Genomic DNA, 11,686 nt, shown 5'->3' on the forward strand with positions numbered 1-11,686 from the left:
CAGCAGCGGCGTCTGGAGCCCTAGGCCCTTTAAATCAGCACGGGAGCCCTGGGCGGTGTGGGCCAGGCGCCCTGGAAGGGCTGGTTGGGGGATGCTGACTCCCCCCAACCCCACCCCTTCCACCCAAGGTCCCTCCCCTTCTGGGGGCCGGAGTGTCCCCCCATACCAGTAAGTGTCCTGACTACTTTCACCCCTGGTATACAAGTCTGTCTGTTAGTCTGGGATAGAACTTTGGGTTTGACTTTTTGATACTCTTATACTAATATGTGTAAACAAGGGACAAGACACTGTAATGTTGCTTCTGCCTAGTCAGCTGGATTTGTTAGAGTGTTACTGGAGAGCACACTTTAAGATTGCCTCAACCCCTATCTCAAGGCAAAATCAAACAACCAGTTGGGAGGGGCAAAGAGGTTTGGGGGGAGGTATAAAACACTAAAAGACCAAAGAAATGTTGACCAGAGCACAACCTCACTCCTTACCCCTCCCATGGGGTAAAAAGGGGTGGGATGAAGACCCCAAACCCAAACTGGAACATGATGCTAAGTTGTAAGGGGTGGGACTGTGGGCGTGTATTTCAGGTATATTTGGGCCTGCTAAGAAGGAGGAGGTGGGAATAGGGGGAATGGGAAATGAGAATGTTGAATGGAGATATAGGCAAGGCTCTGTGGTGTCAGAGCTGGGAAGGGGGATATGGGGTAAATGCTCTGAGGTGTCAGAGCTGGGAATGGAACACTGGGAAACAGCTTCTGCCGGCATGTAGAGCTATGGACATGTTTTCTTGAAACTAACCGCAATAAACATTGCATTGTCTACATTTTGGACTTCTGGTCTTTTGCCGCTTGCTGCCTGCATGACAAGAACCAGGGAAGTGGGAGGGTGAAGGGAAAGCCCTCTAACATTAGATAGAATCAAAGACAGCAAGAGAGAAATGCTTCCACATGGAGGATAACATTGGTGTCAATAACCATCGCCAGCCCATCAGGATATTCAATCAGAAGTGAGATGGCATCATACATTGTGCTTTATTATATGAGCCAAGATGACAGGACCATGCATGGGCTTCCACACTCCTTAGTACCCTACAAGATGAGCGAGAAAAAGAGGGAACAGAGTTAGCAAAGCAAGAGGGGAAGCAATATTTGGGGGACTAGGAGGAGACTTGCAGGAGGAAGCAGTCATCGGGTAGAGCTTTTAAACCCATCTGGAGCTGCTTTTCCCTGTCTAGAACACATTTCCAACTTTACATGACTGAAAAATATTTCAGAAGCTAGTAGATGCAAACTTGAATTCACTACTCTCCTCATCCCACTAGCTTGTGAACTTTTCAAGGTATGCTCCAGTTGTCTCAACCAGACGTTAGCATGTGAAGCAAAGCTTTGGTTGAAGTCACAGCCAATGCTATGAAGAAAAGTTGTGTTTGGGCTGGTTGAGGAGGTGAAGGATGGGGGATGGGACAGTTTTCCCCACTATGGAAATATCAAAAAATTCCATGCATTTTACCTCTTAAATGGGAATAATACACATTAATAGGGCTGATTGCTTACCATTTTTCAATTTCCAGGAAAATTTTTGAATGAAACAAACCCTTCTCTTTTCCTCCCAAAAAATTATATGAAAACATTTGATTTTTCATCAAAATGAAAAATATCACTTTGATTCCATTTGAAATGAAAAATGTTTGTTCAATGGACTTTACCTTATTTTCCTAATGGGGAAAAAAAGGGAGACAAAGCTTTCTCCCCATCCTCCAAATCCTTATAATTGGAATGAAAACACAAAATGTTTGTTTTGTTTCATTTTGACAAAATGAATGAAGAAATTACAACAAAACTCGAAAAGCTATTTTTCACTGAAAACACTTTGACAAAAAAATTTCAACCATCTCTACCCATTAGTTATAATTTTGATGTGTAGGTGCCTTTTTGTAATTGTTTCAATAAAATTGAAGGTTATAGAATTATTTTATAACTAATTAACATTAGTTTCCCAGTTTACGGCAGAATTTTATGCAGCTTTGGTGTATAAAGGTCTTTTTTCTTGCAAACACTTATGCAACTGTGTATGTCCTTAAAGTTAAGCACATGCAGGTGTGTTTGCTGGATCAGGGCCTTACTGTAGAGCTCTGCAGAATAATTTGGTTTTATTCTGCTTCCTAAGGCCTTGATTAAATGGCAGACCATCAATCTGACTTCAACAATCATGAGTTCACCATATCTGTATGGAATGTATTATTATTTATCAAAGCTGTGTAGTTTCTCATTTATTTTACAATATTTAGTTACTTTTAAATTATCATGTTAACAAGAGAACTTTAAATGCTGACACACAAAGTATAGGTTGATTTCTGCCTTTGCCCAAAAGAAAAAAAAATAATCTCTATTTATGAGTGAGAATTTTGCACTAGAAAATGTTTTAGGATTATAGTGAGTTTTCCAGTGAATTCTTGCATTTGGTTTGGAAAAAATATGTTTTAGCTATGCAGGAAAAAACCCTTTAAGAAAGAGAAACAAATTGACTACTTTGGCACAATTAAAGTGACAAATGTGAAGTTCTATATAAGTAGCCCTGATATACTAATAGCTCTATGTATTATCTACCAATGCTTTCACGTTGGGAGGATGCATCAGTAAGAAACATTTTAAATTAAATGGATGCAAAGTGGTCGCAATGCAAATAGAGACATTGAAAAGATGATGAGGCTATTGAAAACTGTTTAAATGCTGCATTTTAAGATGGCATAATGTATGAAAAATCATTATGCAATGGTGGGAGTCGAGCAAGAATGAATCTAAGGCTCAATACAGTTACTGTTATTCTTCAGGCTTCGCTTAAAGCTATGAGATTGACAATTTTCAGTTCTTCAGATAAATTACAATGATAGTCAAATAACCTTTTTGGATAAATTTCCCCCACCCCTCCCAATACCTATGGACAACAATTATTTCTGTTCAGCTCCATCACAGTGACATCACTGGGATCATACCAGTTTTCAATACCAAGAAACATTCGAACTAGGGATGTCGATTAATTGCAGTTGACTTGCACATTAACTCAAAAAATTAATAATGATTAATGGCAGTTTTAATCACATTAATAAATTTCAATTGGTATTCTATTATTTAACAAATATTTTTGGATTTTTTTTCTACATTTTAAAATATATTTATTTCAATTACAACACAAATACAAAGTTTACACTGATTGCTTTATATTATTATATTTGATTACAAATATTTACACTGTAAAATGATAAACAAAAGAGAGTATTTTTCAATTCACCTCATACAAGTACTGTAATGCAATCTCTTTATCATGAAAGTGACACTTACAAATGTAGATTTTTTGTTGTTGTATAACTGCACTCAAAAACAAAACAATGCAAAACGTCAGAGCCTACAAGTCCACTCAGTCCTACTTCTCATTCAGCTAATTGCTAAGACAAACCAGTTTGTTTATATTTACGAGAGATAATGCTGTCCACTTCTTATTTACAATGTCATCAGAAAGTGAGAAACAGGCATTCGCATGGGACTTTTGTAGTTGGCATTACAAGGTATTTACGTGCCAGATATGCTACACATTCGTATGCCCCTTCATGCTTTGACCACCATTCCAGAGAACATGCTTCCATGATGATGATGCTCATTAAAAACAATAATGCACCAATTACATTTTTGACCGAAGTCCTTGGGAGGAGAATTGTATGTCTCCTGGCCTGTTTTACCCACATTCTGCCATATATTTCATGTTATAATAGTTTCGGATGATGACTCAGCACATGTTCATTTTAAGAACACTTTCGCTGTAGAATTGACAAAACGCAAAGAAGGTACCAATGTGAGATTTCTAAAGATAGCTACAGCACTCGACCCGAGGTTAAAGAATCTGAAGTGCCTTCCAAAATCTGAGAGGGAAACTTTCAGAAGTCTTAAAAGAGCAACCCTCTGATGCGGAAACTACAGAACTGACCCACCAAAAAAACAAAATCAACCTTCTGCTGGTGGCATCTGACTCAGATGATGAAAATGTACAAGCGTCAGACCGCACTGCTTTGGATTGTTATCGAGCAGAACCCCTTATCAGCATGGATGCATGTCCTCTGTAATGGTGGTTGAAACATGAAGGGACATATGAATCTTTAGCGCATCTGGCATGTAAATATCTTATGACGCTGGCTACAACAGTGCTATGTGAATGCCTGTTCTCACTTTCAGGTGACATTGTAAGAAGAAACGGGCAGCACTATCTCCTGCAAATGTAAACAAATTTGTTTGTCTGAGTGATTGGCAGAACAAGAAATAGGACTGAGTGGACTTGTAGGCTCTAAAGTTTTACATTGTTTTATTTTTGAATGCAGTTTTTTATGTACGTAATTCTACATTTGCAAGTTCAACTTTCATGATAGAGAGATTGCACTACAGTACTTGTATTAGGTGAATGAAAAATAGAATTTTTGGTTTTTATAGTGCAAATATTTGTAATCAAAAATAAATATAAAGTGAGCACTGTTCACTTTGTATTCTGTTATAATAGAAATAAATATATTTGAAAACATAGAAAAGATCCAAAATATCTAAATAAATAGTTTTCTATTATAGTTTAACAGTGCGATTAATCACGATTAATTTTTAGTCATGCAACTAATCACAATTAATTTTTTTAATCACTTGACAGCCCTAATTGAAACCATTTTGTGATCATGCTTTGCAGGATTGTGACTTCTGTCACTATCCCAGATCTGAAGGTAATAGTGCTTATGTGATGTTTGCCTATAGAAGTGTCCTGAAGAATCTTAGTATTTTGAAGAATTGCAAATGAAATATTCTTGTATTATAAAGAACTTTTAATTAATAAAATCCTGGAGAATTTCTGCTAAAAGTTGTGTGATAATGTTGTGTGAATAGTTTGTATTACACCAGTCTCATAAACCAAGACAAATTTTCAATAGAAGAAAATATTTTTCTCACCACACAAAGGCACACGTATCATCTCTTTGCTACACTTGCTTTTAGAAGTAGTTATATTATATATTACATTTTAGTAAAGGTAATGTTATTAGGCTGCATTTTTGTGCTGTGTGTCTGAAAGGCTTCCTTTTGTTTTGTGCTATACCATGGCATTCAGCATCAGGTAAGGCATTTGATCTGAAAGGCCCCAGATTTGCAGGTTTGGCCTACTGGCAGGCTTTTCTCAGTGGGAAGCCAACAAAGGCAATTCAGTCTTAAAAGAACTCAAATTTGTTGACCTTCAGTTCACGCTGTAGAGCCTATTTACTGAGCTTTTAAGAAGCAGTAGGGGTGAATTGGTAGGGTTTTAGGTGTTGGGGAGTGGTTTACAAGACATTATGTTAGCTTAGGTTCACTTTGTATAAAGTGCTTTCATTACCTGTACTTAAGCTTTTTGGAAGGCACACTATATAAACCAGAAAAAAATCAAATATGCTACCATTTTAAATTAAAATTAAATTAAAAGTATGTTTCTTCAATAGTTATTGAAGTACCTCCCTTTCTGTCCAGTGTTTTCCCATAATTAATTCTTTGGCTTTAATATTGCACACTTAAGGTTTCTCCAAATAATGTGTAGAATACAAGCACTGATGAACCAAGGCATTCACCCACTTGACTCTAATGCTTTGTAGAAGAAACATCTGTAATGCTAGCAATCAGGTGATAAGGGTTTGAATCCCTTCCCTGACATATCTTTGCTTTATGGCTTGGACAAGTTAACCATTCTGTATTTTAGGGCTTGTCTTTACTATGGAGCTAAACTGGCATTGCTATATTCGATACAGCGGCATTGATTTAGTGGGTTTAGTGACGACACACTCAATCGATGGGAGAGAACTCTCCCATCGATTTCTGTACTCCACTTCAATGAGAGGCGGAAGCAATGTCAGTGGGAGAGAGTCTCCCATCAACATAGCATAGTGTGGACCCCGCGGTAAGTATATCTAAGCTACACCAAATTGAGTTATGCTACAAATGTAACTCAAATTGAGTAGCTTAGATCAACTGGCAGGTGTAGTGTAGACCAGGCCTTAGTCTTCCCATCTGTAAAATAGGGAATACAGAATTCTGAAACCTTGAAAGATGCCAAAATTGGAATTAGCACAAAATGGAATTGTCCACCTTTAGCCAGCTCTAGTTTTAATTGAAAGAGCAAAAAAACATTTTTTGGTGTTTTTTTTTCTTTTCTTCCAGGAAGAGGTGTTTAAAGTCTACAAGTCTGTGTGTAGCAAGAGAGCCTCTGTCTCTGAGCCCTAAACATGGATCCAAAAAGCCTTTTTCAAAAATGTCTACATTGGCAATGAAACATCTCCACAAAAAATTGTAGCATTGATGAAAATGAATATTTTGAGGAAATTTCATCTATATATGGAGACATACCTATCTCATAGAACTGCAAGGGACCCTGAAAAGTCATCAAATCCAGCCCCCTGCCTTCACTAGCAGGACCAAGTACTGATTTTGCCCCAGATTGCTAAGTGGCCCTGTCAGGGATTGAACTGACAACCCTGGGTTTAGGAGGCCAATGCTCAAACCACTGAGCTATCCCTCCTCCCCATGTTCCAGCTGGTTCTAACTAAAACCTGAAAACTTTCTCCCCAAACTGATTTTTTGGGGTAAAATTTTCCTTTTTGTTGAGAAACATTTTCACTCTGAGAACTGGGGCTGAGATCACCCAGTGCTGTTAAGTGGCAGACACAATAACGAGTGATAAGCTCACTGCTTTACCTTGTCTATAATGCTATTACTGTACTAACATTGCTCTCTGTTAGTGAACCATGTCCATTAAAGTACAATCAAAATAAAAATTGTTTCACAATGAACTAAAATGTTTTGATCAAGAACTTCATTAATAGGTCAAAATTCTGCCTCATCGGAACCAATGGGAGTTTTACCATTGATTTCAATTAGTCCAGAAGTTCACTCACACTATTTATATTAACCCATTTAAGCCGATTTGCACATTAAAATTGGAGATGCATGTGCAACACAAGTAGGGTGACCAGACAGCAAGTGTGAAAAATCGGGACTGGGGTGGGGGTAATAGGAGCCTGTATAAGAAAAAGACCCAAAAATAGGAACTGTCCCTATAAAATTAGGACATCTGGTCACTCTAAACACAAGCCCCTCACAAGACAAAGGGTTCTATTCTTCCTGGGAATCTGATACGCAGCTCCTATAATCCCATGAAAATGTATGGGCACATGCATCTTGATCTCACTTTTTTCAGTTTCTAGAAACTTAAAGAAGAACAATGACACTCATTTTCAACATAGTGGGAGTCACAGCTTTCACAGTGTTTATATATTGCAGGGGTGAGCAACGTTTGGCACACGGCTCACCAGGATAAGCACCCTGACGGGCCGGGCCAGTTTATTTACCTCCTGACGTGGCAGGTTCGGCCAATCGCAGCCCCCCACTGGCCACGGTTCGCCATCCCGGGCCAATGGGGGCGGCGGGAAGCCGTGCAGGCAAGGAATGTGCTGGCCGCAGCTTCCCGCCACCCTCGTTGGCCCTGGACGGTGAACCGCGGCCAGTGGGGGTTGCGATCGGCCGAACCTGCTCCGTCAGCAGGTAAATAAACTGGCCCGGCCCACCAGGGTGCTTACCCTGGCGAGCCGCGTGCCAAATATTGCCAACCCCTGATATATCGGGTCTGCATTCTTGCTGTTATCTTTAGACATTTCTCTTTCTGGCTTAATTTAAATGAGCTTTCTAACAGAGATACATGAATAATTTCATAATAAGTGCAAATAATTAAAGGAAAATCTCCCTTATCACAAGTCCTCCTTTCAGTGTTAGAGCATTATGGGGACTTTTCAGTGCTGTACATTGAGCAGAAAGATCACATCTAAAACTGACATTAGCTAAATGTGCTCAAATCTTTTAGTAGGCTCAAGTGACAGCACACATCAATTTATTTAAGGTCTGTCTTTCTTTCCCCCCCATCATCTACGTTTTTTAAGTAGAAGAGTGTAGGATTTAACTAGCACCAGAAATCCCAGTAACTCAGCATCCAGTCAATTACCTTAAGAAATACATAAGTTCTTCTACCATGATAGGACTGATGTAGTAATTATTCTGACAATTGTGGGCTAAATTGTGACTTTAACACAAGCCCCGGGTATGGGGGAGTGCATTGTTAGACGACCTCAGCGACAACTCAGTGAGTCACAATCTGCCTCCCAATTTCTTGCTGCTCTGGGTGACATGGGTTAGAACATACCCTGCACTAGCTCTATACCTGGAGTAACATATATCTTACAGCTGCTTTGCCCTGGGGTTTAGATCCTAGGCTCTACCTCCTTCCCATTTCTACCTACTGACTTGCTTTGGAGAGGGAGCAGTGGTTCTGAAGAAACTTTTTCCCATCTCCTTGCATTACTTTCCATCCAACGTATGCCCCACATGTGAGCATAAAGTGTGACCCACCATCAGGCCTATACTTGTCACGGTAAGTTAAGTGCAAAAAGTAATTGCGTTATCAGCATCTACCTCCAAAGTTTCCAGGTATCAACATTTTTGTAGTGGTTCTCACAAAACCACATCCCTAACCCACAAACATGTGAAGGCATAGAGGTTCTTGTGTGGGTATTGTTTCTGTCCCCTGACTGAGCAACTGAAACTTTTCAAGCAAGATAATTAAGAAATAAATGATTAATAACAACTACTCCTGTTTATGCAGGACTACTGATGTTGACAAAGAAAAATAGGTTTTTTTTCTGAAGAACGGAAAATCATGGAAATAAAAACATTTTGAAATACATTTTCATAATTAATAAATAAGAGGTATGAACATGGTCAAACCAATCAGCTATTTAGAACATGAATGAATGTGTGGAGCATTGTTTTTGCAGTACTAAGGTAGGATACCTAGGTTTTTAGGCACCTAGGTCCGATTTTTAGATGCCACTGCAATCCACAAAATTCCTGATTAGTTTCATAGATTCATAGATTATAGGACTGGAAGGGACCTCGAGAGGTCATCGAGTCCAGTCCCCTGCCCGCATGGCAGGACCAAATACTGTCTAGACCATCCCTGATAGACATTTATCTAACCTACTCTTAAATATCTCCAGAGACGGAGATTCCACAACCTCCCTAGGCAATTTGTTCCAGTGTTTAACCACCCTGACAGTTAGGAACTTTTTCCTAATGTCCAACCTAGACCTCCCTTGCTGCAGTTTAAACCCATTGTTTCTGGTTCTATCCTTAGAAGCTAAGGTGAACAAGTTCTCTCCCTCCTCCTTATGACACCCTTTTAGATACCTGAAAACTGCTATCATGTCCCCTCTCAGTCTTCTCTTCTCCAAACTAAACAAACCCAGTTCTTTCAGCCTTCCTTCATAGGTCATGTTCTCAAGACCTTTAATCATTCTTGTTGCTCTTCTTTGGACCCTTTCCAATTTCTCCACATCTCTTTTAAAATGCGGCGCCCAGAACTGGACACAATACTCCAGCTGAGGCCTAACCAGAGTTGTCTTTTAACTCTGTAGACAACTAAGTTTTTGCCACTGGACATGTGCACAGTAGCCTTACTCTAGGCACCTGTATCCTGCCTGAACCCCAGAGTGATTCACAAACTGGGAAAGATAGGCATCTGGTCACCTAAACTGTGATCTTCTGGGCATGCTCAGAGCTACCTAGTGGATTCTGCCCTTAAGGTGAGTTCACATAAAAGAGAGAGTGAGTGAGTGAGTGGGGGGGGTGGAGGGATGGGGGGAGAACATGGCTCTCCACTATAACCTTAGCTTAGTGGGTAGGGTATTTACCCAGGATGTGGGAAGATTTCTGGTTCAAGCTGAACAGGGATCTGCCATCTGTCTGGAGAGTGCCCTAAATACCAGCCTGTTTTTTGAAATTAGGTCATCTTAGAGCATGCCTACCAGATCAGGTCCCGAATGTGACCGAACTCCTGTCTTCCTTCACTACGCTGAGATAGGCACCTCCCTGCAGCTTGGAGGGGAGAGGAGTACACACCCTGCTGGTCAGCATCTCCCATTGGCTAGCTTGGGTGGCTCCCTAGCTAGTGTGTTGGCTTTGTGGATCACATTCTCAGTCGTCTATTCCTTGGATAGGAAACTTAGGTGCCTAATTGAGGCTTTGTGGATTCCACTGTTGTTCCCATGATTTTCTAGGTGCCTAAATGTTAGGCATTGCAAAGCTCAGCATTGCATTGCATTGCCTAAGTCCCTTTGTGGCTCTGGGGCCCAGTATTCTGAGCATTCCACTTCTAAATTGCCAGCAGAAATTCATCCCAGGCTGGTAATAAGTTATGTAACCAAAAGTTATCCACATGTGTCTGATGGCTATTCTGTAGACTGTATGAATTGAATTGATGATCTCAGTCCATTTCCTCCTGGACTGCTGACTACAACATAAAACCTTCATCACAACTGACACTAATTGGCACCCTTATTTGTAGTCTCACCAAAGAGGCCAGGACTGAACAGACTTGGAGACAGAATTATCCTATCAGGCTCCTCCAGGACATGTTTGCAAGATACGGTTGCATGGGGAAGCTTGTTTGACATTGGGCATCCTGTATTTCTTCTCTGCATAAACAACTTTAGTCTTCAAGTAAAAAAATCTGGGCTGGGATTTAATAAAGTGCCTAAGGGAATGAGGCACCAAACTTCCATTTAAAACTCCTTTTTGCAAATCTCACCCTATTACCTTTTACAAACATGGAAAATTCTCTTAAAAGCAGCAGCAGAAGCAAGTGTTGCATAAATTATTCAAATCTAATGAAGGCATAATTAGTTCTGATAAGTTATATTTATTCATAAATGTTTTAGATGGATGCTATTCTTTTTTCAGAAAAAAAAATTTCAGAATGCTGAGTTTGCTGGAATCAGTACATATACAACTACTGAGGAAAGAACATCTCTAATAAAAAGCATGGACTATACACCTTGTGACTTTACTATGCAGGTCAAAATATTAGGTCTTGTAATATTCAATCAGTGCTGATTTGATTAACTTTTTTTTTTTTTTAAACAACAGAATGCAGTCCAAAGCCCACAGAGCACTGGCAAAGGTTGAGATACAGCTAAAATTGAGCTAGGAATAAAACATTTTTTTTCTAAATAGTGATTAGAGTGGAAGATTAGCCACTCTGGGATTTTTCAGTCCGCAGTAACAGATGGCTAAGTTAGTGATGAACCACTGAGGGGGCTGAAGAGTTGATTAGCAAGACTGACTGAATGCATGCATCAAAAAATTGGCAGAATGCCTGGTAAAAGCAGTGACCCATCACTGTACTGAGTCTTTAAAATATTAAGTGGACAATTCTCTCCTGAAGAAAATGTATTCTTTTCAAAAAGTTTTGACATGGAACCAATTGCGCAATACTCATTTCTGTTTACTTTGAGTATACTTTTTTTCCTTTCTCCGCACTTCATCTCAGTGTGTGCTTTAATATTCAAAAATGATTGAGTTTTATTTCATTAGACATACTTTTTTTTTTTAAACAACAACAGCTTGGCTTCAGTTTCTGTGACATGAGATTGCCTTAATCATCTGAAGAGAAGGAGACTGGCATTGTTTGTTTTCAGTATTGATCTCAATGAAGCAATTGACAATGTGTATATTTTTGGACAGTTCTGGACTCAGCTCAGATCTAAAAACACCAAAAGATAACAAAAGAGGTTCAGTCTCTTATTCCAAACTGAAAGAAA

This window comes from Chrysemys picta, chromosome 3 (assembly GCF_011386835.1).
Source record: "Chrysemys picta bellii isolate R12L10 chromosome 3, ASM1138683v2, whole genome shotgun sequence".
Taxonomy (NCBI): domain Eukaryota; kingdom Metazoa; phylum Chordata; order Testudines; family Emydidae; genus Chrysemys; species Chrysemys picta.